We start from the raw sequence: 6,170 nt of genomic DNA on the forward strand, positions 1-6,170 counted from the left end.
CTTCCTCCTGAGGCTCCATGCCACTGGGTTTACAACCCACTGCCCTGCGCTCTGCCCTCGTGGAAGAAAATAGCTGCAGCAGCGACATTCTTTAAATCCTCAAGCCACAGCAGCCTGAGCAAGAAAGAACTTCTCTTCTGGGAGCTCCCGTAGAAGAGAGAGGAACTTCTCTCAAAGTCTTGGTATCCCATTTGCTTGGCTTGAGGTAGGCACCCATCCCTGAACCATCACACCTAGCTGAGGGACGCGACGTGCTGACTGCCATAAGCTGGAGCGGGGGTGGTGTCAATCTCCAACAAGCCACATGGCTGAGCAGGGGATGGGCAGCGATCCTAGAGCAAACCTAGGCGCTGTCATCAGAATAGGGGGAATGGCCTAAATGCTTAACCAACTGGCCTGGCCCAGGCACTGACCGATCAGAACTGACACTGGCCACAAAGACCTGTTAAGCATTTACTACCCAGAGTGGGCTCCCGGCTGAGCAGCACTGGGATAATTTGGGAGCCTGCTGGGAATGCAGACCCTTGGGACCCAGCCCTGATGTACTGAATCAGAATCCGCATTTTAACAAAATCCTTAAGCCTTGAGCAACATTTGGCAAGTTGGAGACACACCGATTTAGCAGAGTGGTGCCACAGGAAGGACAGGGTTTCTGTGTCAAACACATGGGGTCCTCATCCATGCTCCATCACTTACTAGCTGGGTGACTCCAAGCACGGGGGATACCACCACCATCACACAATTGTGGAGGGGAATGAAGGAAATACCTTTCGTAGAGTGTCTGGCATGTGGTGGGTGCTTAGTAAACAGGATCCCTTCTCGCCATCCCAAATGTTTATAGATGAGGAAGCTGATCAGAGAGGTCTCGGCTTGCCCAAGACGCAGACCTGGACCTTGGGTGCCCTGTGCGCTTGCCTGGGGCTCTGCTCTCTCAGTCCTGCCGATTCTCGCACGTTAGAATCACCTGGGGAGTTTTAAAAAATCTCGATGCCCAGGCATCACCCCAAAGCAACTCAGCCCGGATCTCCCAGGGGAGATCCAGTCATCAGTACTTTTTCATTCCTCTGGGCAGCCAAGGTAGGGAACCAGTGCCTGCCACTTTCCTGTCTCCTGAATGAATTTGGCTGTAAGAAGGCTCTGCTTTGAGCGCTTCTGAGCAGCTGGCTGCACACCCACAGCTGGGTGAGGGGTCCTGTCTTCAAACTCAGAGGCTGAGCGTGTGCTCCGGCTTGGTGCTGAGGGAACCTGGAGGAGGGAATCTGTGCTAGCTGGGCTGGCTCGCGCTTCTCAGACGTCCAGCCTAGGTTCAGCTTTGAGCCAGGGAGCCAGTGGGCTGGACCTGTGGCCTCCACCCCTGGGATCCAGTGAGGCCGGGGAGCAAGGAACATCTTCAGCCTGAGTGAGAAGGGGATAGACCAGAAATTCTAAACTTTTGTGTGTTATGGACCCCTCAGCATCCCATGAAGCCCCGGGACCCTTCTCAGACAGATGGTTTTATTTTACCCACTAGGACTAAGGAAAGAAATTGTTTTGAAATACAATTATCAAGATATTAAAATGAAAAAGAAATCGATTTGGAATATACGTGCTTCTTTATGAACATTAAATGAGATCTAGCAGTAAGTTTAGTAACTACCGGAAGTTTGAAGTAGCAATGAGCGTGCATAATGGTTTGAGATCTGCAACAACCATCCTGCGTATGAAAGTGATTTCTTTGGTGACAAAGTCGCCGGTGCCGCTAATCCTGCTGTGAGTTCTCGCCGACATTTGCAACGGAGGCAAATGCTGAATCTTGGTTAGAAGTTAGTGAAAAGAATGATCTAGTTTTTTTCCGCCCAAGCCGGCTGACCCCTGAATTCTCACAGATTCCTTGAGTTCTGTGGCCCCAGGTTAAGGGCCCTTGGCACCAAGGAATGGGCTGGGGGCAAGTCGCTGGCTGCAACAGTGCTGCGGAAGGTGGGTGCCCTGCAGGGTGTGGCGCCGTGTGTCTCTGTCTGAATGTCTCCCCTGTTTTTCTGCTGAGTCCTGGATGCTGAGGCCCAAGCCAAAAAGGTGTGTGTCCTGGAGTTCGGGATGTGGAAGAAAGAGGTTCAGAGCGGAGCATGCTAAGGTCCTCATCCCAGCTCTCCTCTTCACAGATTCTGTGACCTGTGCATGCTTAACCTCTTTACCCCTCATTTTCTGAATCTACAAAATGTGGGTCCTAATACTCACTTCAAGGATTTCTGTGATAATGAATGAAAAATGCCTAGCACAGTAGCAGCGAACCTATAGTTAAGTGTGCTGGCTGTGTGGCTTTAGATAGGTCCCTAACCTCTCTGGGCCTCAATTTCCACATCTGTAAAATGGGCTGCTGCCAGTGTCTGTCTTACTGTAAGAATGCAGTGCCTGGCACCAAGGGAGCATTTAATAACACTGGCCATTAGACCAGGGCCTGGTGCATACACAGCCTGCTACCTACAGTGGCTGTTGAGCTGAGGGCCTCAGATGTCCGGTGGGACTCCAAACACAGCAGCCCTGGAGCCTGCTTCTTCAGATGGACTTCTTGGCCTGCTTCCCTGGCTGGACCATGCAGCTGCCAGTTGAAGGGTGCAGCCCTGGATGTTGCTCTCTGACCTTAACTGTGAGGCCAGCACCCTGTCCCTGAGGTGAGGGCCAGGGCCGGGCGTATGGGGCCCGGTGGGCAGAAATGAGGTGGGAACCTTGCAGGAGAGCTGGCGAGCCACTGCAGCTAGCCCCTCCTTCCAGTTCTCCCATGGCCGGCCCTCTCTCCACTGGGCTGGGTTTATCAGGGCCCTGTGCCCCTCCCGGTGGTTTGGCCCTGACTCAGCTGGGTCTTAGGGACACCTGGAGCACTGGCCAGCCCAGACTTCCACTGGTGGGGACTGGGGCCCTGGTTTTCTTAGGAGAGAACTCAGCTGCGGGCACCCCCTCCCAGTCTCTCTGTCACTCTGAGTGTGTCATTCTCTCTGTTTCTTTCTCTTTCTGTCTGTTTCTGTGAATGATCCTGTGCCTTGCTCCCATTTGTCTCTCTCTTGGTCTATCTGCCTGTGTCTGCCTCTTTCCCTCCCACCTTCTCTCTCTCTCCCTATGTGTCTGACTCTCTCCATCTTTCTATCGCTTTCTCTTCCCGTCTTTGTTTCTGTCTCTGTCCCTTCCTTTCTCCATCTCCTGCCCCCTTGCATGCATTGCAATCATCTCATAAACCCCCACAGCTCTCTGGTGCACCTGTGCTGAGTCCTGCCCATTTGACACAGGGACCCGGGTGAGTTGGAGGGAAAAGCATGCTGAGTTTCCACGCACCCCCACTCAGGAGGCAGTCTCGACAGGAGTAAGTGGGACAGGACATGTGGAGTGCCTGGGGCTGTGAGCGTGATAAACCTTAGCTACTAGAACTCCTTGAAGACAAGATCTGGTCTGAACGACCTTCGACTCACCAGTAACTAGCACAGCGCCTGCTACATAGCTGATGTTCAGCAAATATTTATTTACCTGAATAAGTGATAGAATGCAAGAAAGCACTTACAATATTTTTCTATCAAGTAAAATTTACCCATGACAATTTTTAGCTGATGGTACCTCATTGTAATTTTAAGTGAGTGTCCCCTCAGGTACTAAACTCTGTAGCTAATTCTTTACAATTCGTTTGCTTCTTTAATTCTAATCCTCCCAACATTCCCCCCTCCTCTGCAACCTCACGTTCCAGAATATTCCAGAATGTGCCATGCTCTTTTTGTACTTTCAGTTCTCCCTGCTAATTTCTATTCATTCTTCACATCTCCTCTGGGATGTCCCCTTCTCCAGGAAGCTTCCCTGACTGCCAGGCTGGGCTAGGTTTTCCTCTCCTGTTCTCCCACAGTAAGCCAGGCGCACACTTACTTTATCCTCTTCTGTCGACATGCCCCCTCCCCGCTGGACTGTAAGGTGCCTGAGGGGAGGGAGGGGGCCTGGCACGGGGCCTGGCACAGGCCCTGGCGGGTACCACCGGCATCCTGAGCAGGGGGACATGTGAGGAGTTGCTGGGAAGTGCCTAGTAGCTAAGTTGTGGTCCTCAGCTCTATTTCTGGTTTTTAGCTGTTCAAAGACAATCCTGTCCAAGAATGAAAAGACCACACAGAAGGCAGGCAGAGAAGGCCAGTCTGGGAGGTCACTCGGAGGAACGCCAAGCTGGCTGTTGACGGCACAATAGTTACCTGACCTTCAACTTCCACTTTTGACAGGTTGGTTCTCAGCCAGGCTGAGCCCCAGGCAAAGAAATAGCTACCTGTTCAGACCAGCGGTTCCGCCCGCCCCACTCCCTCCCCCCACATCCCCTGCAATATTTTTCCAATAGGAGGAGGTGAAATGAATTACTTATGAGCCGTGTGTGTTCACAGGCGTGCATTCTGTCGCCCAGCTCCTGTTCTTGAAATGTGCAATCCCGATGGCAAAGGAAACTCTCCCGTCCTACCCCGAGCTCGGGAGCGTTTTCATAACAGCGTCTTTGTGGGCTCCTTGAATGTCTGCCATGCCAGGGAGGCCGTGCATTCCTCCGGCGGCCTCGCTGGGCTTTGAGGAAGTCCGCTGGCGGCGGGCCCCACTTTGCCGGAGGTGGGAGGGCATGTCGGAAACGCTGCTCTTAATCTGCCCATCTCCCCTCCAGCCCCCAGCAGCCCAGAAGGAGGGGCTGAGATAAAGCCACAGGCGGCAGGCAAGAGATTAAGAGCTGCTGTTTTTATCGCTGTTCTCACAGAGCCGCCTGGAACGGGGGCGTTAGCAAGCTGGGCGTGGGGGGCGGGGCGTGCGGGGGCACTGGAAGGATGCTGGCGCCACCCGGCCCTGCAGCCCCGCGGGTCCCTGCCTGGAGCCACTTGTGGGCAGCTGTGACGAGGAGTAAAAGGCAAAAATGATCCTGGATGGTGTGCAGGGGCTCGAGTGGCGATGTGAAGGTGCAGGAGTATTAAATGGGACTGTGATGGCATTGAAGGCAGGAACCTTCCCCGTGCGCTCGCCATGTTCCCGCCCTCGATGAAATGTTTGTCACCCATTACCCTCATTGATCCTCGCGGTAAGTCTGTGCTGGAGGTGCTGTTCTGATGCCCATTTTTCAGACTAGGAAGCTGAGCCTCCGAGGTCTGGCAAGAGTGAGCAGGGGCGGTGGGATTTGAACTTGGGTGGTCTGACATGAGTGCCTACACCCTTGCCCGCTGTTCCTTCAATCCAGAAGTGACTGTTCAGAGGAGAGCACATGAGACTTCAGCCTGACACAGAGCTGCACTCAGCTTCCAGCTCTGCAGTTTCCGGGCTGGGCATCCTTGGTGGGTTCCTTCACCCCCCGACCCCTCCCCCAGCCTCCGTTTCTGCACCTGTGACAGCGGGAGAGTCACACCTGCCTTGCAGGCTGCTGTCGGGATTAGAGGACATGACATGTCTCGGGTGCCTATTTCGGGCTGAATTATCTGCCCCCCCCAAAAGATGTCTTGAAGTCTGAACCCCCAGTGCCTCAGAATGGGACCTAATTTGGAAACAGGGTCAATGCATTGTGATTAGTTGAGGTTGTATGGAGTAGGTGAGCTCTTAATCCCATAGGTCTGGTGACCTTATTAAAGGGGGAAATTTGGTCACAGAGGTAGACACACAGAGCGGAGATAAGGAGAAGACGGCCATGTGAAGACAGAGGGAGAGATGCTGCCACAAGCCAAGGAATGCCAAGAATTGCTAAAACCTGCCAGAGGCTGGGGGAGGCGCGGAAGGGCTTTCCATAGAGACTTCAGAAGGAGCCTGGCCCCGCGGACACCTTGATTTCAGACGTCTAGCTTCCAGAATTGTGAGAGAATAAATTTCCATTGTTTTAAGCCACCTGTTTTTGGGTACTTTGTTATGGGGATGACGGAAACTAAGACAGCGCCTCATCGTAGTAGATGTGGTCAGTGCCTGTCCAGCTTCTCCGGGCCGCCCTGGAACTCTTCTGCAGCGTGGTGTACACAGTAGGGGTCTTGACGGGCGCCAGGGTCTCTCTGGCTGCAGGCTTTCTCTGAATGCAGAAGTCAGCCCAGCTGGGCACAGAGCGGGCTGCAACTGCGCAAGGATTAATGCCCCTGGGAGCAGCCCACAGCCAACAAGGGCTGGGAGTCAATGGGTAAACACCCAGCTTCCTCACCCCTGGGTGGGACAGTTTTGAGCTGTGGGAC

The 6,170-nt window shown here is 53.6% G+C and overlaps 1 long non-coding RNA gene across 1 annotated transcript; it reads left to right on the top strand.

The window, feature by feature from the left end:
- Positions 1-4,555: 4,555 nt before the first annotated feature.
- On the top strand, positions 4,556-5,834 carry LOC106827940 (uncharacterized). The gene is made up of 2 exons (XR_001397266.3): positions 4,556-5,047; positions 5,607-5,834. It is a non-coding gene; the product is annotated as an uncharacterized lncRNA (long non-coding RNA).
- Positions 5,835-6,170: the final 336 nt, after the last annotated feature.

The sequence above is a fragment of the Equus asinus genome, chromosome 21, assembly GCF_041296235.1.
Source record: "Equus asinus isolate D_3611 breed Donkey chromosome 21, EquAss-T2T_v2, whole genome shotgun sequence".
Lineage (NCBI taxonomy): Eukaryota > Metazoa > Chordata > Mammalia > Perissodactyla > Equidae > Equus > Equus asinus.